This window comes from Neofelis nebulosa, chromosome 9, assembly GCF_028018385.1.
Source record: "Neofelis nebulosa isolate mNeoNeb1 chromosome 9, mNeoNeb1.pri, whole genome shotgun sequence".
Lineage (NCBI taxonomy): Eukaryota > Metazoa > Chordata > Mammalia > Carnivora > Felidae > Neofelis > Neofelis nebulosa.
This window is the reverse complement of record NC_080790.1, coordinates 85,327,435-85,349,756: the sequence shown is the minus strand read 5'-3', so window position 1 is coordinate 85,349,756 and position 22,322 is coordinate 85,327,435. Positions and strand designations below refer to the sequence as shown.

At 45.8% G+C, this 22,322-nt stretch overlaps 1 protein-coding gene across 2 annotated transcripts in view; it reads right to left on the bottom strand.

Annotated features, from left to right (window-relative positions):
- Positions 1-11,011: 11,011 nt before the first annotated feature.
- Positions 11,012-22,322, bottom strand: part of POU3F3 (POU class 3 homeobox 3) — a 49,326-nt gene continuing 38,015 nt past the window's right edge. Inside the window, exons 3-4 of one of the 2 annotated variants that reach the window (XR_009248736.1) lie at positions 13,981-14,159; positions 11,012-11,439 (exon numbers count right to left, since the gene is read on the bottom strand). The gene's annotated coding sequence lies outside the window, so the exon portion shown is untranslated. The remainder of the gene's footprint in view (positions 11,440-13,980; positions 14,160-22,322) is intronic. The other variant, XR_009248737.1, reaches the window with a different exon arrangement.

The following is a 22,322-nucleotide window of genomic DNA, read 5'->3' as shown; positions in this document are numbered from 1 at the left end:
AGGGCTCCACAGAGAGGGGGGGCAAGCTATCCCTTCCCCTCAACTCTGTGTCACCCTCTGTCACCCAAGCCCTGAAATGACAGTGCTTTTACCACAGTCTCAGGGAACCTCTCCCCATTTGCAGCTTGTCTGTAACAGCCACCCTTCTCTCGGGGGTCGGAACTTGTCTTTGGGCGGGAGAAGGGGCAGGAGACAGACATTGTCTTTTGCTCTCTCTTTTCCACTCCCTCCTCCGGACAGCCTCACAGCAGAAAAGTCCCTGCACAGCCTGCCTCTCAGTCAGCCTGCCTTCCTTCTGATCACCAGTCTTATCCAGACACACCCATCCCTCGCCGTGGACGTGGCCCAGATTCCTCCCGAAGTCTCTGCTCCTTCATTACGCTGACTGGATAGACATTACTTTGAAAACATCAGGTCCAGAAGGGTCCTTGGTTATGCAAAGATAGAGAATTTTTGCCCTAGTTTTTCCTCCTAAAAAAAGAAGCTTTACTCCTTGGTCCCTTCTCTCAACTGCCATGGTGTGGGCTTCTGAAGCTCGGGAAGAAATTATCAGCTCTTGTCATGAATCAACTCAGCACAAGAGTCAGGAAAGTGCTTCAAAAACGTAAATAACACACAGAAATCGTGGCATAAAGATCTGACGTCGAAATGAGCCCTCTGCTGAGTTAACAAGCAGATTAACGCCATTTGCAAGTATGAACCCAAGAATGTGTTGGAAAACAGCCTCTCCAAGATGTATTGGGACAGAGCCGTTACCAACAGATTAACAAATTCTGGCCAACAGGCCAGATACTCTGTTGTTTGACAAACTTAATAAAACAGAGATGCTCGCTGATATTGCTTTGCTACTAAATAGAAATCTCCCAAGAACATATGCAGAGAGGATAAATAAGTATGTGGCTTTGACAGAAGACTTGGAAAGAAAGCAGAGTGTGAGGGACAATAGAAAATCCAGCTCGCATGTCTGTACCATAGATAGGTTTCCTAGCTTGAAAAAATGGACCTTCACTGTAATGAGACGTCATTCAAAGACAGAGGTTCTGTGTGTATATATACAGGAATTCTTATTTTATGTTAATGATGGATAATCAAAATGTGGCTAGCTTCTGTTTACTTTTGAAGTATATAAAGATCTATTAATCCAAAGAACAAGAATAAAATAATGGTGTGAAAATTTATCAGGCTGTATACTTAAGATACATATGTATGCATGTGTTTTCTGTAGTATGTCATGCCTTGATTGAAAGTTTTTGTAAATTTTTAAAAATATTTATTTATTTTTGAGAGAGAGAGAGAGAGAGAGAGCGCGCGCACAAGTGGGGGAGGGGCAGAGAGAGGGAGACACAGACTCCGAAACAGGCTCCAGGCTCCGAGCTGTCAGCACAGAGCCTGATGTGGGGCTCGAAGCCGTGGACCGTGAGATCATGACCTGAGCTGAAGTCGGACACTGAAGTGACTGAGCCACCCAGGCACCCCTGGATTGAAAGTTTTTAAAGAGTGCTAATGTTGAAGATCTCCACTCTCATTTAGACCTTGGTAAGCTAACATTATTCACATCTGCTTTTATAAAATGCTTTTTCCAGGACTACATCCTGCAGCAGAACTCCTAATGGTTTAATCCCTAGACTGAGTGACTATTTCAGAGCTATCAGGCTAAATGTTCTGATAGTACAGGCTTTCCCAACACTACTAGGCATGGAAAAAAGTGACAGTAACATTAATGACAGCCTGGGACTCTATACTTTAAAAAGAAAAGAAAAGAAAAGAAAAGAAAACAAGCCCACCAATGCGCTGCTTGTCACAAAGTCACAGAGCTCTACCTCTGGCCTATGGGAATAAGGCCAAAAAGAGCCTCATTTACACTGCATAGCATCTGGGTTGTTTAAATACTTTTGGGAAGCACATCTTTCTTATCCATTCATCTACTGATGGACACTTGGGCTGTGTCAAATTTTGGAAGCAGCTGAGTGTCCATCAATAGATGAATGAATAAAAAAGATGTGAGATGCACACACACACACACACACACACACACAGGAATATTATTCAGCCTGAAAAAAGAACGAAATCTTGCCATTTGCAACAACATGGGTGGATCTAGAGAGTATAATGCAAAGTAGAAAACTCCAGTCACAGAAAGACAAATACCATATGATTTCACTCATATTTGGAATTTAAGAAACACAACAAATGAGCCAAGAAAGAAAGAGACAGAGAAACAAACCAAGAAACAGACTCTTAACTATAGAGAACAAACTGATGGTTACCAGAGGGGAGGCAGGTGGGTGGATGGGGATGAAGGAGAGCACTTGTGATGAGCACCAGGTGATGTATGTAAGTGTTGAATCGCTATATTGTGCACCTGAAACTAATATAACCCTGTGGGTTGGCTATACTGGAATTAGAATAAAATAAAAAAAATTCCTTTGAAAGGCTACTCATTAAGCTCTTCAACTCCATTTAGGTAAATGAAATCAAAGCATGAAACTTGGGAGCAATAATTCAAGTATTTGAATGTAGTGGGTGAAAAAAGTCTGAAGATGAGTAATGCTTGAACACATTCCAGAATCTTCTGTCCAAAGCAAACACAGAGAGTCTGCAAGGTGATGATGGCATTGACACAGTGAATGTCATATACCTCAGAATCAGACGGGAGGCTGACATCATCGCGTCTTTGTCCTCTGGGGCAACGGGATGATCCCTCATGCAGTGTATACTCACTCTGGCCGGCAATGATCACTCTCAGAGAAACGGATGGCCTCACGTTTCTGCCCAGGCCTGTGATATTGTGGCAATGACACAGGCTGCAGTTCAGTGTTCAGGCCTGGAGTGCCTTGACACCAAAACAAAATCAGATAAGATAAAATAATAAACTAAAGTAAACACGCGCCTCGAGTCTTCTTTTCAAATCCTAAAGGGTGGGAAGAAAAACGATCCTTTGGAATCATGAGGGAGAGGGAGGGTGAGGGTCAAGCTGCCCATGAGCTTGACCTGAGTGGAGGACCCCACTCCACCTGTTAGTGACCCCTGTGGAGGTCACCCGCACCACATACTTTTTTTTTTATGTTTATTTACTTTTGAGAGAGAGAGAGAGAGAGAGAGAGTGCGAGTGGGGGAGGGGCAGAGAGAGAAGGAAACAATCCGAAGCTGGCTCCAGGCTCCGAGCTGTCAGCACAGAGCCCGACGCGGGGCTCGAACTCACAAGCGGTAACAACACGACCTGAGCTGAAGTCGGATGCTCAACCGACTGAGCCACCCAGGCGCCCCACACCACATACTTTCTAAAATCATTCTTTTAAATGGCTCTCCACAGCTCTGGCATGGGAATTAGAAAGACTGGTCAAGAGTGGGCAGAGGGCCGACCTTCCATGAAGACAGAGTGTGGTCAGCAACGTAGGCGAAGAGATGCGAGCCCTGGCGAAGGTTTCCCAAAGTTTCCCAGCCCCCAACCCCTCCAAGCAGGCTTTGAGCTGCTACAACATGCTATGTTCTGTGTTCGGCGCTCGCACGACCAACCTGAACAAACACAGTCCCTCCTCTGTGCGGTGACAACCATCAGACACACCACCCCAGAGCCCTAGAAGGGACAGCTTCCCTGGCAGGTGTGCCCAAGTGCTGTGGGGCTCAAGGAGCCGCTGCTGAGGGCCTGTGGGCAGCTGAACACCCCAAAGAGCTGAGAACAGAAATTTCCTGATCACGTGCACGCTTACACTGACTGGTTTGGCTGTTGTGTAAAGATTCCTGAAAGTTGGCTCTTAAATGCCATTTTTAAAAATATTTATTTTTGAAAGACAGAGAGAGAGACAGAACTCAAGCAGGGGAGGGGCAGAGAGAAACGGAGACACAGAATCTGAAGTAGGCTCCAGGCTCCCAGCTGCCAGCACAGAGCCCGACGCGGGGTTCGAACTCATGAACCGTGAGATCATGACCTGAGCAGAAGTCGGACATTCAACTGATTGAACCACCCAGGAGCCCCAGTGAAAGTTAGCTCTTAAATTCTCAATGTAACAATATTATATAACAGCTTACACTTGTATATTAATTTAAACAAAGTCCTGTCCATACTTTTTAATATATTTTTTTATTTTTTTAAATTTTTTTATTTTTTATTTTTTTTAACGTTTATTTATTTTTCAGACAGAGAGAGACACAGCATGAACGGGGGAGGGGCAGAGAGAGAGGGAAACACAGAATCGGAAGCAGGCTCCAGGCTCTGAGCCATCAGCCCAGAGCCTGACGCGGGGCTCGAACCCGCGTACCGCGAGATCGTGACCTGAGCCGAAGTCGGACGCTTAACCGACTGAGCCGCCCAGGTGCCCCCATACTTTTTAATATATTGATTACACCTTTTCCCTCCCTCCCTTCTTCCCCTCCCTCCCTCTTTCCTTCCTTCCTTCCTTCCTTCCTTCCTTCCTTCCTTCCTTCTTCCCTCCCCTCTTTCTCCCTTTCTTCCTTCCTCCTTCTCTCCTTCCTTCTTTCCTTCCTTCCTTCCTTCCTTCCTTCCTTCCTTCTTCCCTCCCTTCTTTCTCCCTTCCTTCCTTCCTCCTTCTCTCCTCCCTTCCCTCCTTCCTTCTTTCCTTCCTTCCTTCCTTCCTTCCCCCAAAGTAGAAGAGACCATATTCCCCAAACCTAATGACTAAGCACTCAGCTTGTGGGGGTCTCTGATAAGGCCAGATTTTCTCAATCAGCTTTGCCTGGATCCAAGCTTGGATTGGCCCCTCTTTATGGTTGTCCTCCCCTTCCTCTTCCACCTTTTTCTGTCCCCTCTCCTCTTGACCTTCAGGTCACGTTATTTGTTTTTATTTTTAAAGTTTATTTATTTATTTATTTTTGAAAGAGAAAGTGAGAGCACAAGCAGAGGAGGGGCAGAGAGAGAGGGAGAGAGAGAGTCCCAGGGAGGCTCTGCACCGTCAGCTCAGAGTCAGTGCAGGACTCGAACCCAAGAATCGGGAGATCTTGACCTGAGTGGAAATCAAGAGTCAGATGCTCACCTGACTGCCCTAGCCAGGTACCTCCCGGCCTTCGTTTTAAACCTGACTTGAAACACTGGTGGTAAGCTGGAGTTTCCCAGTCATTACAGCCAGCTACCACCTGCTGGGAAATGCTCTTTTCACACACTTCCAGGACATGGGTCCCACTGTACTCCTCACCCCAAAGCCCCCTCTGCCCCTCTCTACTCCTTGACCATCGTGTAGCACAGGCCCGGCCCCTTCATGGGCTCTCACTGCCAGCAACTCCCTTTCAACATATACGTGACCAGTCAGCATATTTAAATATGTACAGTTGTACTCTTTTTTTTTTTTTTAGTGTTTATTATTTATTTTCGAGAGAGAGAGAGAGAGAGAAAGAAAGAGACAGAGTACGGAGCAGGGGAGGGGCAGAGAGAGAGGGAGACACAGAATCTGAAGTGGGCTCCAGGCTCCGAGCTGTCAGCACAGAGCCTGACATGGGGCTCGAGCCCACGAACCACAAGATCACGACCTGAGCCGAAGTCAGATGCTTAACCGACTGAGCCACCCAGGCATCCCCAGTTGTACCCTTTTTTAAAGTCAACTGGATCTTATTTTGGTAAAAAAATAAATAAAATAGCCATTTGCTAAACTCTGAATGAATTCAAAATCCTTCCTCCATTTGGAGAGTTGTATCCTGTCTTTCAAGTGCAATGGTAGGATCAGCTAACGTTTCTGGAATACTGACTGTATTCCGTATTTGGATGTCTACTAAGCATTTCCCTGTCACACGTGGTGATAAGTAACCTCTCACTTAATCTTCACTTCGGTCCTATGAGGCAGGTACTGTATTTTCAAAGATGAGTGGAGTAAGACCTAGGAAGTGTAAGTGACTTGCCCACATCGCCTGGCTATAAGTGAAAAGGCAGAAGAATGTCTCCCAAGGGCCTGCTGAGGGGGGCGAAGGGAATTTTGAAGGCACTTTTCCTTCCTGCCCACTGCATTCAAACCATTATCCACCCTTGACCTTGACTGAAGCCCCAAAAGAAAGCAGAGGAGCCCAAGGAAGACGAGAGCTTCAGTCCCACGAAGAATCTAGCAGACCCACTTTACAGCATATTTTTTAGCCTTTAATTCTGTCATAACAATATTAGGATATTATTTCCCTCAGATACTTTATTACTACCAAAACCAAGTTGTTTTGTTCCTAATAATGTATTTTTAGAGCATCCATACAGTAACAAAAATGCATTGTGAAAAATTCAGTCAAGTACCCGGTTGGACCTTTTCTTCTTGTTTATGTATTGTCCAGCAAAGTCAAATCTAATTTTTACGGAATGACCTGGACCTGAGCTCTTCTATAAAAATAGAATTTTCAGGGAAAATGGGAAATTGACAATTTCCCGGAGAATCTTACATGAAGAAGTACTCTCTTCTCGTTGAATAACGACATGAGATGAAGCACTCCTGTATTCTTTCTTTCCCCTTTATTAATGAATTAGAATACACAATTGATTTCAAATTAAATAAAATTCTCATAAGCATCATTCACGTCTTCATTACTGGTCACTTGTGCTTTGTAAAACTGGATTTCCATTTAAATGGTTTCGTGTCAAAATGGGATTTGGCTGTGGCTCCCGGGGCCCAGCTGGGAAGCAGCCTGACCCGGCCCAGCCCGCACCAGGGCAGGGAGTGGCTGCAGGGAACTGGCCCCAAGGCGGCTGCAACAAGGTACAGCCATGGCCGAAGGACTAACACAGGTCCAGAAGGCCATGGCCAGTCAGGCCAGTGAGAGGGTCAGCCACTTGGGTGACTCTAGATCAAAGGTTCCTGAGACAGTTCATCTTATGGCACCTGGCTTCTTGAATTGACTCACACATCAGTCAACTGGTTTCCCAGGCTAGCATCTTTGGGTCATTTTCCACAAGGAAACCATGGACCATGGTTACCCCCTCATCAGGCAGTTTGGAAATTCTCTCTCATGTGGAAGGCAGAAGCCTGGGCTCGGAGTAGGGCTCGGGGCAACCGTTTGAAGAGGGTTTTTTGCCTCGTGATTCACTAGTTGTGTTGAGGATGTGAGAACACAATGTTACATGGTTAATTCTTTTCTAATTCTGGTGCTGTTTCCCCAAAGGGACAGATTTCAGAATAACTAAATAATTTCTAGCGTCACTTCTTTTCTCCTAATATTAGTATTACACGTGAAACCTGGTATTTTGAGACTTTCCATCACCCATCTGGTTCTCTAGGAATCTTTAAAAAGTGCAAGCACTAAAAAAGAAAGAGGGAAAAAAAATGTACTAAGGGATATACTTCTGTCCATTCGGCCAAACAAAGTGTTTTCTAGTATTATCATTAGCCCATAATGAACTAAGCATCATTATCTAGTCTCAGCAATTTAGGAAGTAAGCTAAATATTGTAGCATGACTGATGGCTACAGGCATTGCTTAGATTAGGGATTGATTCTTGCATTCTTTGCTGTAGACCATTGGAAAGTCTTTAGTGAAACCACATTTAAACTGGATTTGAGCAAACCTGACTGGTTACAGTGCAGGGTAAAAGGGAAACCCTCTTCCCTGTTGCTTGATTACATTCAGTCTGAGCTTCCACTCTGTATGTGTACCACCTTTAGCTTATAGAGGATCATGTGATCACAGTGGACCCAGATCGCCACTGGGAAAACTATGCCCATGGAGACCACTTGCCATTTCTGTCTCCTTAGACGGGGTGGTCCCATGCACTTAAAAGATCACTCCAGCTTGTCCTCTGCAATCCTGTGCCTTTTCTGTTAAAGAATGATTGTACCTTCTCAGCTTCTGACTCAGAGCCATGTTTTCAAATGAACACACTAATTCAGCAGGGCATTTTATCAACTGTGATCGAACTTTAGGTATTTCGACAAAATTATCAAATTTTTACCATATTATAAACCTATGTGATGATATGATTCTCAATCCTGGGCTTTTTCTTTTCCTTTCTCTGTCTTGACTTCACTTCTAGAAATGTTCTTTTTCCAAAGTGCATTCATCAATGACAGCCCTGGAAAGTGAACCGTATACGAGGAACCACCTACATGTATGGGTACTCATGCATATTGCTGCCAAGATTCTGAATAAAATATCAGCAAATAGAAATGGCAGTCTATTAAAAAAAGTCAGGTGGAGACCACTTCAGAATGCAATAGTAATTCAATGTTAAGAAATCTGTTAATATAAATCACTACTTTAATAAATTAATCACCAATCATTGGTTAATCTCAATAAAGGCTAACATGTGTCTTAGAGATAATATCCTATGCTGATTTTTACAAAAGCCTTCCTGTAATGGGTCTAGAATCATACTTCCTTAAAATGATGAAACTACACACACACACACACACACACACACACACACACACACATTCATTTCAATGTTAGTATCCTAGTATTGTGGTTTTGGGCAAAACCCTAAAATAGAAGTGTTTCTGTTAACGTCAATAGCAGGTCAAGGGTCTCTATTATCATCCATATTATTTACAATTATGCCAGAAGTACTAGTCAAAAGAATTAAAACCACAGAATAAGAGGTGCAAATAGTCCACCTAAGAGAGGAGGTGACATTAGTATTATTTGCAGAGGCTATGATTTGACTGTATACCTTGGAAACTCCATGGGAATTAAATAAAATCTTATTTAAAAGCAAAAGAGGGGCACCTGGGTGGCTCAGTCGGTTAAGCGTCCGACTTAAGCACAGGTCACGATCTCACGGTTCGTGAGTTCGAGCCCCGCGTCAGGCTCCGTGCTGACAGCTCCGGAGCCTGGAGCCTGCTTCGGATTCTGTGTCTCCCTCTCTCTCTGCCCCTCCCCTGCTCATGTTCTGTCTCTGTCTGTCTCAAAAATAAATGAAAACATTACAAAAGAATTTTTTTTAAAGTGAAAGCAATAGAAATATGTGGCCACTTACTGAAAAAAAACAAAAACAAAAACAAAAACAAAAAGCTTTTAACCAGACAGAAGACAGAAGGAAACAAGGGGAGACAACATTCTCTTTATTCAAGACAGTTTTCCTGAGGGGCTCCTTTGTGCCGAGCATTGGGGACCCAGCCCATTTTCCCCAACACCCGCCTGGTAATTTGAGGAGATAAGCAATACACAAACAAGCAAAGACATACATAGACAAATCGGACTTTTCAGACAGCGGTACGTGCTGTGAAGGAAGCCAGGACACGGATGGGCTGGGATAACGGAATTAGGGACAGTGGCTGGGATGGTGTCTCCTACGAGGTGGAAGGTGAGCTGACACATGAAGGAGGAGAAGAAGCCAGTCGTGCAAAGAGCTGGGGGAGGGAATGAAGAAGGAGACGCAAGATGGGGAAGGTGAAAGGAGCTGGAAGCAAAGAGCTTGGCACTCTCATGTCTGAGAGTGCGGATTCAGCCTGGCAAGGAAGGGGCTCAGAGCAGGAGCACATAGGACAACTTCGAGACACGGAGTGTCTTGTCACTGCAAGAGGACGCCATTGAAGGAAGGGCTTTCAGGGGAATAGCGGTGATGTCATTTAATGTTCCCTTGAAAAGCTGGCTCGGGCTGCTATGTAGAGAATGAATGGCTGGCAGGAAGTAAGGGTGGAAAGAGAATAATCTTCGACCTACATGGGAGGAGATGGTGGCGGGAGGAGGGAGGTAGCGACAGGGAACCGTGCGTAGCTTTGCCATATATTTCCGATGCAGAAAGGATCTCTAGTGCTTGCAAACAGATTGATGTGGAGAATGAGTAGGAGGAGAAATCAGGGTGTAATTCAGAGATCCCATTCACAACAGAAAACAAACAAAACATGAAGTGTCTAAAAATAAATGACACAAGAAATGTCCAAAACCTACGTGAAGAAAACCAAAAAAAAATCTGCTGAGGGACTACAGAAGAAAGGGCGGGGGGAAGATGTGCATAAAGGAGAAACAGCTTTTTCCCATAGAGGATATCAGGGCAATCCCAACAGAAGTGGTTTTTTTTTTTTTTTTTCCTTTCTTTAACATGACAAAATGATACCAAAGTTCATCTGAAAGAATAAATGTTTCTCTGGGAATAGCCACGCCATTTGGGGGGAAAAATGGCAGTGGCAGAAAACAGTCTCTACCAGCTACAAAAAATGTGAATAAAACCACAGTGATTAAAACAGGGAGCTCTTGCAGGTAGAGACATAGACAAGCACATTAAAGGATCAAATGGACGGTGAAGAAATTGCCCCCAAATATATCTGCACATTTTCTATGGCACAAAAGTGTCATATCCGTGCAGAAAGTTTGGATTATTAAAAACCTATTGTTAGGCTGGTTAACTAAGCCGTTGAAAGAATAAAGCTGCATCTCTATTCTCCTTTTGGCAAAAATAAATTTAAATGGACCAAAGTTCTATGGGGGAAAAAGCGACTATTTCTGTAATCTGAGTGAGGAGGACCTTTCCATGGGTGCTGCGATGTTTGAAACCATGCAGGAAATAGTTGTCAACTTAGATGACATAAACATAAAAAGTTGTTTGTAGAAGAAGCAAGAAGGCAGGGGCGGCTGGGTGGCTCAGTCGGTTGAGCGTCTGACACTTGGTTAGGGCCCAGGTCGTGATCTCACAGTTTGTGAGTTCGAGCCCCACGACGGGCTCCACTCTGGCAACGTGGAGCCCGCTTGGGATTCTCTCTCTCTTCTTCTCTCTGCCCCTCCCTTGCTCGCTCTCTCTCTTTTTTGAGAGATAAATAGGGGAACCTGGGTGGCTCAGTCGGTTGAGCACCCTACTTCGACTCAGGTCATGATCTCACAGCTTGTGAGTTCGAGCCCCGTGTCGGGCTCTGTGCTGACAGCTCAGAGCCTGGATCCTGCTTCGGATTCTGTGTCCCTCTCTTGCTCTGCTCCTTCCTTGCTCATGCTCTGTCTCTCTCTCTCTCTCTCTCTCAAGAATAAGTTCTAAAAAAACAGTAAAAAAAATTTTAAAAATAAATTTAAAAAATTAGCAAAAAAAGAAACAAGAAGACAAAGTTAAAGTTTAAAACACAATAGAACTCATTTAGTTCTGTGGGTTTAAATACCACCTATTTGTTCACGACTTCCAAAGGATATCTCCGGCCAAATATTTCCACATTGTTGTGGGGTTGAATTGTGTTCCACCAAAAATACATTCAAGCCCTCACCCCAGGAACCTGTGAATGTGACCGTATTTGGAGAGAGGGTCTTCGCAGATGTAATCAAGTGAACACGAGGTCCTCCTGGATGAGGGTAGACACTAGTTCGGTGACTGATGGTGTCCTTTCAAGAGGAGGAAACTGTAGTCCCAAACATCCACGAGAGAAAGACAGCCGTGCAAAAGCAGAGGCAGGAATGAGGTGAAGAAACAACAAACTAAGGAATGCCAAGCATTTCTGGGAGCCTCCAGAAGCTAGGAGAGAGACATGCAACCATCTCTCCTCTAGAACCTCAGGGGACGTGTGGCCCTGCTGACACCTTGATTGCCAACTTCTGGTCTCCAGCACTGCAAGAGAATACATTTCTGCTGTTTTAAGGTGCCTGGTTTGTAGCAATTTGTTACAGAAGCCCTGGGAAACTGCTACACCCATTAATGTCTAATACCAGGGCATACTGAGCTTTGTTGAAACAAAACTTACCTGCACAAATAAAAAATCTGAAATAACGTGCATCCAGCAGTCACCGTGGTTAACTCTGGAGGGTGAGAAGAATGAGGAGTTTCACTTTACACACACTTGTATGGTCTATTTTACAAGCTGCACGCATGTGTTTTCTTTTTTTTAGTAGGAAGAGATTTTCAAAGAAAGATAATGTACGGGAAAAGCCTGCCATAGTGCCAAGAATGGAATCCAAAAATTCAATTGTGTAAAATGAAAGGTCGTGTTATTGGGGGCTTAATAGACCGGGATGGACGTGAGCTGCTAGCCAGCTAAGAGTTCCAGGTGTTCAGCTGCTCATTCCAAATCCATCTTGGTCCCAGCTGGGCCTTGTTGCCGTGATGGTGGTTGTCTGTATCGCTTAAAAATCCGTGGGGTTGATTTGAGGGCTTGGGCTGGCTGGCATTCCTGGAATCATGGCTCCATTCCTGGAATCTCCCAGTTAGTTAGCACCTGTTTCATGCACCCAACTGGACAGACTGAGCTTGAGGACCTCGGTGGACACAGAGATCCAGACTCTCTCTCTCTCTCCTCCCCAAAGTTCACTTCCTGCCGTTGCCCATTGGCTTGGCTTCCGGATCCCTCCATGCGTCTCCCTGAAACCACGGGTACCACGGCCTTGAGAACTCCAGCCTCTCCTCTTTGGGAACCGGAAATGCATAACAGTCAGCAACCAATAGCCGATCTGAATACACATCTGAGTTTGCACTTGTACAGGATATACTAAAGAAGTGTGTGTATTACGTTATATATTGTACCATGAGTTGGATAAGGAATAACGTAAAATAATGTTAAATTATTGTGTCCCACATGATTCTCAGCCCCAGTCCCACTATCCTAACATTTCAGTATTCTTGTTTTAGACTCGCTTTCCACAAATTGTTGGCTATTAACTGGATTAAGTCTACCGGGTTGCCATTTGCCTATATGCTCATTAATACTTTACCATTTGATTTTTTTTATTAAAATTTTTTTTCTTAATTTGAGAGAGAGAGACAGAGTGCACAAGCAGGGGAGAGGAGCAGAGGGAGAGAGAGAGAAAGGGAGAGAGAATCTTAAGCTCCACACTGGGTGTGGAGCTCGATCCCACAACCCTGGGACCATGACCTGAGCCAAAATGAAGAGTTGGACACTTAACTGACTGAGCCATCCAAGCACCCCTACCATCTGATTTTTTTGGTCTGTTTTTATATGGAAATACAGTCTTCTGTTTCAGAATTTTCTGTTTATCTATTTCATTGTGTATGCACCTTACATTGGGCCTGTCAGTGGCATCTGACAGATTATACTCTAATAGGTTTGGATAATTGTGCAACCTACTATTATCCGCCTTGAGTAACTGACCCTCCGACAGGGTGTTCTTCTTATGTGCCACGGAAAACACTGAGAATTCCAAGCGCTGGCGACTCACTCTTCTTCTGATGGAAATACCAGTTTTAAAAAGCTCTGCAAATGCTTTGCCACAGTTTCCCACCATGTTTTATTTCACACAGCAGGCCCTCTGGAATCTTCCCCAGCCCAGAGAGCTGAGGTCATTTGTGCTGGTTAATTTTATGTGTCAATTTGACTGGGCTAAGGGATGACCAGATAGCTCGTAAGACATCATTTCTGGATGTGTCTGCGGGGTTGTTTCTGGATGTGATTGGCATTTGAATTAGTGAACTGGGGAAAGCAGATGGCCTTCTCCAGTGTGGGTGGGCATCATCCAATCCGCTGAGGGCATGAAGAGACCAAGAAGGTGCAGGGAGAATTCAAGCTCTCTCTCCGCCCGGGACATCGGTCTTCTCCAGCCCTCCGACTGGGACGCACACTGTTGGCTTCCCTAGTTGTCATGCCTTCAGACTCAGCCTGGAGCTACGTCATTGGCCTTCCTGGGTCTCCAGCTTGTAGACGGCAGACCGTGGGACTTCTCGACCTCCATATTGCACGAGTCCGTTCCTTCTGATACATATGTACCTTCTACTGGGTCTGTTTCTCTGGAGAACCCTGACTCATGCGCCTTCCATAGCTACGGGGCCAAGCCTTCCTAAAGGTTTCAAGGAAGCCTCCTCAGCCTTTCTACAGGGTCCTTGAGCAAGGGGGAGCCCGAAACACTGGTCCCGCCATTCACCAGGCCAAGTTGAGCCTCAAAGCAAAAGCAGAGTCACCAAATCATCTCTGGAGGCTGATGCGGGTGCAAGCCAAAGAACCCGCAGAGTCCCCCACAGGCAACTGTTTCTCTAACAGAGAGGTTACAGAAGGGAGAGACTGAATTTATTAGCTGTCTCCTTGGCCCGCTGCTGCCTGACTTCCTTTGGGCTCACCAGACGTAGTCGAGACGCCAGACACATATGCATGCGTGCTGCCATTTGTGTGTCTGTGTTAAAGTTGACTTAATTAGGAGGGCTTACCTCAAATAAATGCTTACATGAATTCTCTTAGCGGTGTAACATTTTCGTCGCCTGCCTATCGCTGTGCCTTGTGGCTGAAAAAGGACAGGACGTATGAAGAGTGCAGCCACTATGAAGTCATGTTTACACGCATTGATGTTCCGTAGGAAGAGAAAATGGGAGTGGGGTCGAGCGAACTCCTGTAGGATAAATAGAGATAAATAATTCAGATTCTCATTATAATAGAGGCATATAGCTCTGGTGCATGGGAGCGCCCTGCCTTTGTGTGAATTGGTATGCAGTGCCTGTTCAGAAGCCATAGCATGTAATCTAGCATTAATATTAACATAAATCAGAGGCAGGAATTAGCGATATTTCCAAAGTCTTATAGGATAACTGAATTCACACTATATTGTTCGGTCCTCCTGGGCATTTTAGTAATCGTGTAATAGAAATGTTGAGGTAGTTGAGATACTCTTTATCATACTCTCTGAAAGGATCTTTAACACAAGGTCTTTAGTAGACAGTTTTGATAGAATGCGTCGAACAAAAAGAAATATGCCTATTTTGGTAATATGGGTATGTTTCATTAGCTCAGCCCGCAGCGATATGACATTACATTCTAAAAGGAATACAATTAATAACAATGAGAGATTTTTAGCTCTCAGACTGTAGCTGGAGGAACCGAGCGCGATGCCAGGGCAATTAAGTGGAGACGCTGGGTTACCTTTGTCTGCACACCCTTAACATCACCCTGTCTCAGTGCGTTGAATAGGTATTTCTTTGGCTTAGAATTTGCAATTTATTTTGATGTTTCCTCTAATTCAGGCCACCGTGATAAAAACTGATTTTTTTTTTCCCCCTGTCCTTTTTATCCAGGTCAGAAAACAAATCTTTTAAAATAAGTAGCTGGTAGAAACGAACGTTTCTCCAGGCGGGCGTAGCTTCCACGTTTCTAAAAGGGAATACGTGACTGCAAGGAAGATGTAAACAGCAACTGCCGGGGACTGAACAGGAGGCAACTGCCCTACTGATGCAGGGGGAAACCGTAGCAACACCTGAGAAGCAGGCATAGCCCCTGCCTTACGTAACAGCAATCCAGGGGAAAAAGTTGTACTTTGAGACTATTAAAATAATCAGCCAGGATATTATTTTATTCAGTGGTAACCTTTATGTTTTATGTTAAATGACAGTGAAGGTTCTGGAACACGGTGATTCCCCAGAGTCTCGGTAGCCGAGATTTCTTTTATTTCTAAAGAGGATTCATTTCACTCTGCAATCCCGAAACTGCTCTTGGCTCCATTCACTGGTCAGTTTTAATAGGCATAGCGAAAGATAAAATGCTTTGAAACATGAAAAACTCTCCGGTTTTTAAAAACAGATGATGAAGAGACTGGTTGAAAATCCCATTTCTGTGCGTCCTGTCTGCTTCAAGCCTTCGGAGTCACAGTTCTGTTTGGGCAGAGGGGGAGGAGGTTGCAGATAATTGGTGCTGAGGAGAGAGTGGCGGGGGAGGGGGAGGCAGACAGAGAGAGAGACAGAGAGACCCTCACCAATCATTCCGGCTGCCCCAAATTTACCCTGACGGACTTTTCTTGGCGAACATCTACCGTCTGTAAGCAGGTGTCTAGAAATGTTGCCGTGGAGTGTGAGCCTTGGGGGGATTAATACGCAACTCCGTTTCCACTCATGAGTAATGTATTAAAATTTTGTAGCTAATAAATTCTTAATCTGAGAGGCTCCAGGTTATTTCTTACTTACACAGCGACTTGGTTAATGTAACACCAACCTGGCCACGGCTCCGGCTACCTGTTATCCCCTGTGCTGTTTTCCCGAATGCAGCCGGCCGGACCGCCTACTCCCCCTTCCCTGCGACCACTGCTTAGTCCCTGCATATATGCAGAAGCACACGCGTCTTCAGACAATTAAATCACACCGAACTGCTCGGGGACTGCAGACCTGCGAGGGTTATGTGAGTGGGCCCCCTCCCCTGCTAAGTATTATTGACAAATCCATCAAGGGCAGTGATGCATTGGTTTCCACCTTACCTAGAAGGACACTAGGGCAACAGTGACATGCTGTCACCGTGGTAACTGCAGCTGAAGTGAACAGCCTGTTAGGATAGGTGACCTCTGCTGGCGTTGCGCCTGGAGATAGAGGACTCGCCTGGCTGCCATGTCATGGGGACCCCAAGGAGCGGCCCAGTGCCCTCAAATTGATTCATTAGGCCCTAAACGTATCGATCGCTCCAATTTGCAGGAATTTATTATATTGATATTGGACTGATTAACATTTTGTGCCAGACTGGTTCGATATGTGCTTGTAACAGCTTTTAATGATGAATTGACTTTTATGATTCCATCTCAGGGCTGTCAGTGAGCTGTGAACTGTGGGCAGGCTCGCTCCTGGACCGTCTCTCAAGTGGCACAGGGCAGTGATTGAATACCTCGGAAATTAGTGTCCTTGCTGTCTCGTTTTATGAAAGATAAATGCTATGACATTTAATGCAGACCTTAATTTAGAACAGAACTAAGCAGATCATTTTGCAATTTAATCATAAACAGGTAAATATCAAAACTTGTTTAGCATTTTGTAAGCAAAGCACACAGAAAACAGAAGCGGGCGCGCGAGAGAGAGCAGGCAGCCGGGGAGCCGGCAAAAGGCAAAATAAAATAATATGGGCTGGCGCTGAGCAGCATTTTAATAATCACGTAATTTATTAGGACCAACGTCCGAGCCCGTTTTTTCGGCCCAGAATATACTGCTCTCGTTCAGGGCGTGCTGAGCCCAGGGCGTGCTGTTGGGCACCGGCTGAAAAGTTAGCATTTACCTTCCGGGCCGCAGGCAGCCCCCCGCGATATTGCCTGGTGAGTCGCGGAAAATACATTGAGCGATTTGCCACAAAAGCAAATAGCAGAATAAGGGACCGGCTCCAGTTTAATACGTGCCCCTGACACGTAATAAGGGGGATATCACACTCGGCATGGTTTACGTGTTACCTCAAACAACCGTAAACATTATGAAAAGGCAGCGCGGGCAGACGAGATCTGATTGTGCTCTCTAACAACAGAGAGAGAGGAGGGTGCCGGCTGGGGCTGCCAACTCACACCTTCTCGTATTCATATTTAAAGCGTATTTCCTTCCTTTCATTTTAATTAAAAGACTTAAGTTAGGGAGAAACTGTCTAAACATCACGTCAAATTATTCATGTTTGTACATATAAGGAGTAAAATAAAACGGGTCTCCCGTGCGTGGTTCTTCTCTCTTCTTCACCCGACGCGTGTTTTTCTATCACGTTGCGCGCAGAGTAAGGACCCCTTTATCTGCGGTGCGGTTGTCAGTTGCTAATGTGTAACCGCACCTATGCGGTATACATATTTTATGGCCCCGTTCTGAGATGCGCTCAAACCACGGCACTGTTATTTCACTCCAGCCTTTCCACTGGTGAAGATCATGGGGGGGCGGGGGGATCACTGAGCCAGGTGCCTTAGACACCGAAAAGTGCACCTTGTGGCCCTATTCCCTGCTGACAGAGGCCTAGGCCATCCCTCTTCCTGACCTTGCAGGCAGACCACCGGACACCATTCCCACTTGTGTGTGGAGCGATGGTTTTGTTTTCATCATTCTTTCATCTGATGGAAAGCAGAGCTTAATTGGGTTTCTCGATATGTGCCTATCTGCGATCTCTGAATATATGTATTTCTCCTCCGCGGTCTGGAGCGCCTTCCCCTCACTGTCTGTCCCAAATTCTGAGCCTTGCTTGTCATCCGCGGCCGTTGGCTATGCATGACGTCCTGATCCCCCCCCCCCGCCCCCGCCCGTTCAGTATCCAAAGCAGAGATGGGGCCAGAGAACGGGAAAACCTCAAAGTGCCTCTCTCCTGTTTGGAAGTTGAGAAAAGCAGAAACATAATTGCTTTTGTTGGATCACAATCCCGAATAGCAAAAGACGTTTGAAACATCTGCCCTTGCTTTGATTGGCTTTACATCTTTTCTCTTTTTGGCCACCGTTCATTATTCTGCATTATATTCATTACCGAGAAATCTCTTCCAAGCCAGTATTTTCGTATGCCGAAGGACGACGTGGCTTCGGGGTATTTAACCCGATCCAGCCCCACACAAGCCCATAGTAGACTATCACACACCACACATAGATCAATTCTATGGTGAGACCTGTGTTTCGTGCTTACGGATCTGGTTCTCGCCATTGTGCCAGAAATACCGTATCCCCAGGCACAGAGCGGGGAAGTGGATCTCTTTCCAGTTTCCCCTTTTAGTGGAAAGGGGAAAAGGAAGAATCTGGGGCTCTCCCCAAGCCCCGCTCTGACTTCATGCTGCTGTGCTCCGCTGCGAAGCCTCCTCTCGGGTGTGTAAATGTACACACTCCCGGGCACGCACTCCGACCCCTCCGATCCGCCGATTGTGTGGCTTTCGCCAATTTTCCTCCATCAGGGACGGGTTTGTCCTTTTGGTGTCTCATCGGCATCATATGCTCACTATGCTTCTCAAATTAGAACTCAGATTTCTTAACTTGGTCCAAACCCACCGATTTCGTCTGACTTCCATTTGTTCCGCAAGGAGAATTTGCAGGAGTCGCTCGCTACGCTCTCGCCTCTTTCCTTCCAATCGCTAATCGAATAACTTTCTGTATCTATTTTATCTTCTGTTTCTGCTGTCAGATACCTGTCATACTATTAGCAGGAATTCCATGAAAAATTTAACAGGAAAAAAAAATGTTGATTTCCCCCACGTGGCCTACTGGAATACAGTCTCTCCGTATCCTGTGGTTACGAGCCTTCAAAATGCGTACCTTTTAGTGAGCATTTTAGCTCAGGCAGAGGAAGGTACAAAAAGTGTGGGCCACGGTCTTATGCTACATCTCACACCTAAGGAAAAGATTCAGAAGTAGAAAACACGCAAAGTTTCGTATTAAAAAATTTTTTTTCCTCTGTGTATGCTATTCGTCAGAGCTACCAAAGAATCACTCTGGTATGCTTTACTTCATACATGCAGACAATCCGAATTAGACCACTTCGTTGTAGTAGAAATCCCAGTACCGAATATTTCACATTTTTGATACTAAAATTTCAACTAGGTATTGACATTTTACTCAACAGTCGTTGCCTTTAAACGTGATGTGATCATTGTGATGGATGGACGGCCTAATCCATCACAATGGTCTGAAGATTTCTTGTTTTACTCTATTTTGTAATCATACTTGGGGCTCTCTAACCCGAGCAACAATACCCCCAGTAAAAGATGCACATATAGCTTTATCTTCCGCTTAGTGTCTCAGTCAGTCTGGGCTGCGCTAATGAAGTACCATAGACTGAGGGGCTTATAAACAGCAGAAATTTCTTTGTCAACAGGACGCTGGAAGTCTGCCATCAGAGTGCTTGCATGATCGGGTCCTGGTGAGGACCCTCTTCCCGGTTGTAGGTGGCCAATTTCCTGCTCTCCCATGTGGTGGAAAGAGAGTGACGCAGCTCTCCGTCCTCTTCCTGTAAGGGCGCTAATCCCATCCACGAAGGCCTCATCCTCATGACCTAATTAATTATGTCCCAAAGCGCCCCCACCTCCAAATACCACCTCATTGGGGATTAGATTTCAATATAGGATTCTGGGGGCTGGGGAGGGGACAGAAACACTCAGACCACAACACTGAGGAAAACATTTTTTTCCTGAGATATTTCAGTAGCCACATGAGTTGGAGTTTTAAACCTGGCTGAGCTTATCTCTGCGACCTTCCTAAGGCCTCCAGGGGGAAGCCATTGTTGGCTTCCATGTTTTTGCTGTGTGAAGGGATACGGAAATGTCAGTACACATCTAGTGTTTCCGAATGTCCACGCGTTAGGTTGAGAGGCATACGGAACATCTAGTTTGAGGCGACGCTTCACTTTTTAGCTAAGCCTTTTGGTGGTAGGCAGACAAAAAGGTCCACTTCTGAGACGTCACTGACTGACCCACTTTTCCCCTCAAGCCCCAGTGATCGCTTTGCCTGAGCCCCCAGAGCGATTTCGTGACCTCCCTCGTCACCAGGGCAGGGCCATCCCAGCTCTGAGTTCGTTCCTGCCTTTCAAGGGCCTTTGCGCGGCTTGCCAAGTGGGTTTGCGGGCTGACCCATGGCACCGGGGGGTCAGTTTGGTGGCTGTGTGGTGGCTTGTCCCCTTGGCTCCCCCCTTCTCCCTCTTCCAGATGGGAAAGCAGGGATGGGGGAGCAAAGGGGGACTTGAAGTGCTCCTTTTGCGCCCCTCTCTCATGTGTGTCTCTACAAAAGTGAAAAATCCTAAGCTTCCTTTCCTCAGCCTTACACTCAAGTCCCGTCAGCCCCTAAGTGCTCTGGCAGCCTTGTTGTCCCACTGCTACTCTGGTAGTCAAGCCCTTACTTCCACCTCCATTTCGGGATCATCTGGAGTTTCTGACACAGGGATGCTGGGATTTGAATGGCACGCCTGTAAGGAGAAAGGAGGAAATATTTAGGGCAGGGAGTCAAAAATCCAAAACAGATGTAGGTCTGGCCCTAAAAGAAGGGCAGGCTCCAGGAGACCTGACGCTCGTAGGTCTGTTGCGTGCCTGCACCCTGGCGAACCAGTCTGGGCACCCAGATTCCGTGGGCCAAGGTGACGCCTGTAGTTTGGGGCGAGACCATCGTTATTCTACCCAGGTCCGTCTTAGTCTAAACAGGCCTCCTTCCAGGAGCTTCTGGCCACGGGTGGGTGTACAGGCTCCACCCAGGTTCAAGGAGGAGGTGAGGTGGAGAAGGGGAAAGGAAGACAGACCAGAGCGCCGAGAGGAGAGTGAGTAGGGGGGACAGGGGAAGAAATGGACATTTACCCAGTCTTGACTGTAAGCTAGAATCTTCTATGGCACTGACATGATTTCAGTGCCTCCCAACATGTGCTTCTTGTGTCACTGATGGATGAGCTTATAAGGTAATCAAAAAATTAAGTAAACTACAGTTAATACAAAGGTTAGGGGGGCAGGGATAATGAAGGTGTTTTGCAATCGGCTGAACTTTGAGAGCCTCTGGTGTTTTCCCATGTCATTATCAAAGCTGTTGGGGTCCAGGGGTCTTTGACATAGGATCATATGGGGCTCTTCAGTCCAGCTGGAATCTGATCCCATCTGGCCTCGGGCCCACATCCTTTGGACTGCACCCTGCTGCCGGGGCAATCCCCAGGCTGGGAAGAACAAGGGTGGTAATTGTGGTAGTTGTGCAAGATGGAGACCAGCATTCACACAGGACACAGGGCTGAGGAAGCAGAATGAATTCAGGGACTCCCCACCTAGCCACTGTCAGGTCTAACTGGCATGAGGACTGGGGAGGGCCGAGTGACATACACCAGAAAATCCTGAGTCCTTAGGCCACTGATGTCCTGCTTGCTTCCCTGTGGGGCACCTTACTACTTGTTCTTGCCTTGCTCTTAGACTAGACTCTTGCCTCTGCTTTGGGGGTCCTGTTGCCCACTGTCTAGTCTTCCTAATGCTGACTGTTCATCTACCAAGTCTCCCTATGCTGACAGCCAGTGTCCTGGATAATCTGCCAGGAGACACTCAGCTGCCCGCCTGTAGGTCAGGGCTGGCCCCTCGGAGACTGTTCTGGAAGCTTCCTAAAGACACATTCGTATTCCCCAAGATTACCTGGCCTTCAGCCCTGTGTCCTAGGTCAGAAGCTTCACTGCCCTGCTTTTGCCATGGCTGACCCGGTAAACCCTATGTGGCTATGAAAATGCTCAAAACCCCTCAAATGGATAGGCTTTCTCTCCAATGTGTTTATCCAATGGGACCCAACCTTTGCCTCTGAGGTTAAAAGGAAGTGGGAATTGACATGAAGAATGAATGGCAGGAGCAGAGTGGCAGAATTTCTCATTTGAGTTTGTTTGTCTCCCGTGGCTCTGCTGCTTTTCCCCGTGTTTGGATATATGGGAAGAAATTCTTCAAATTGCACGTTAATTACCGCCTTCATGGCTTCCGTAGTATCAGACATTTGCAGGAAATATTACAGTTATAATTTCCAGATTAATAAAACTGAAGACAAAGTTGACCCTGTGGACATAATTTACTGTACTTTGCAGAAGGCTTCTGATAAGGCCCCTCATAAAAGGCTATTAAGGAAAATAAACAACCATAAGGTAGAGAGTAAAATCCTATAAATTACAGCATCCAAAGGAGCTAAACCAAGTGAAGAGATTCAGTGACCCGGTTGTACGTATTGTGTTGTTTACCCGAAAATTCATGGCCAATTGGTAGCGAAGAAATAAAATAAAACCAAACTAAACAAAACAGAAAAACAGCCTTGAATTTCCATCGAGTCTGATTGGCTTTGAAATTGTCAGACCCTGTAGAGAAAAACAAAACCAAGGC